Consider the following 1826-nt stretch of genomic DNA (forward strand, 5'->3'; position numbering starts at 1 on the left):
AAGGGAATGAGTACGTGTGACAGGCTGGCATGCAGCTGTGCACACTCAAATATGTGTGCAACAGGTTGGCCAGCAGTGGCACACGCATGTGGGTTTGTGTCTGGAAGTCTAGCATGCAACTGCACACAGGTGCATGCAGCAGGTTGATGGGCAACGGCACACACACGAGTGTGCACATGCAACAGTCTGGCATGGGATAGCACACGTGTGCCAGCGCTTGCGTGCAGCAGGCTGGGGTGCAGCTGCACACACTTGAGTGTGCACACGCAGCAGGTTGCCACACAATTGCACACGGAAACAAGCCTGTGCACAACAGGTCGGCGTACAAGCGCATGCAGGTGAGGGTGCACTGCGTGCATGGTGTGCAGCGTGTGGAGTGCGCTGTGTGCGCAGTGCGCTGCGTGCATGGTGCGCAGCGTGTGCAGGGCTCTGTGCGTGCAGTGCACTGCATGCACGGTGCRCAGCATGTCCGGTGCGCTGCATGCACGGTGTGCAGCATTTGCAGTGTGCGCCGGGCAGGGGGAGCCGCACGGGGCCGCTGAGGATGAATCACGGTGCGGCCGCGGATGAGGCCACGGCCGCGGATGCGGATGAGGATGTGGTGAGTCACCGCGAGCGAGCGCTGCCGGGGACGGCCCCGCACCGCRCGGACATGTGCACTGCACACACACACGTGTGCACGCACACATGTGCGCAGCTGTRTGCACACCGGTGCACGCACGGCCACACACACAGCTACGCACACGCRTGCATGCGCAGGTCAACGCATGCATCCCCGCACAAGGGCGAGGGGACACGCTGGCCATGCACCCCACATGGGGACACACACCCCGCATGGGACCACAGACCCTACACCCCACATGGGCACCCTGCACCCTGCAGAGGGACCTTGCACGGGGCCACGCACCCCACACAGGGACCCTGCACCCCCCAGGGAGACCCCGCACCCCGCACGGGGGCTGTTCCGAGGGGCCTCAGTCTGCCAGCACCCACAGGCGAATCCCCCCGGCTGCCCCCGGCCAGGCTGCRGCCCCCCGGCCCCGCACCCGGCGCTGCGCACGGCTCTGCCGCTGCGGTCGTCCCCCCGCAGGCGGCTGGGGCAGGTTGGGATGGACGGATGGAGGGGACAGGCAGAGGGACACATGGATGGATGGATGGATGGACGGACGGACAGCACGCAGGACRGCTGGGGAGGACAAATGGGGAGACGACACATAGGATTGACAGAGAGATGGGGTGGATGGATGGATGGACAAATGGACAAATGGACAGGATGGATGGATAGACAGACAGGATGGATCGTTAGATGGATAGATGGATGGATAGATGGACAGACAAGGTGGATGGATGGACAGACAGGAKAGACAAACAGGGACAGGACAGATAGATGAATGGACAGACAGATAGATGGACAGATRGACAGGATGGATGGTTAGATGGATGGTCAAATGGACAGACAGAGGGACGGGATGGACCCACGATGGAGAAGTGGTCAGGGGACGCACTGGATGGACAGACGGACAGGAACGACAGGCGGACAGGCACAAGGGGCACCTGGCTGGACAGCCAGCGGGCACGCAGGACAGACGGACGGACAAGGAGGGAGGACAGACGGACGGACGGGCAGGCGGAAGGGAGAGGGGGGTCCGGCCCGGCGGCCCCGCCGCAGCCCCGCCACCTCCCCTTTAAGACGAGCCGCGACGTAACCGCCCGCCGACGAAGCCCGGGCGGCGGCAGGCGCCGGCGCAGAGCGGCGCGGAGCCAGGCCCCTTAAAGGGGCAGCGCCCCCCTCCTCCTCCCCCTCCCGGGCCGCGGGTTCGCGTCCC

The sequence above is a fragment of the Apteryx rowi genome, unplaced genomic scaffold (genome assembly GCF_003343035.1).
Source record: "Apteryx rowi isolate R43461 unplaced genomic scaffold, aptRow1 scaffold_1471, whole genome shotgun sequence".
NCBI classification, from domain to species: Eukaryota; Metazoa; Chordata; class Aves; order Apterygiformes; family Apterygidae; genus Apteryx; species Apteryx rowi.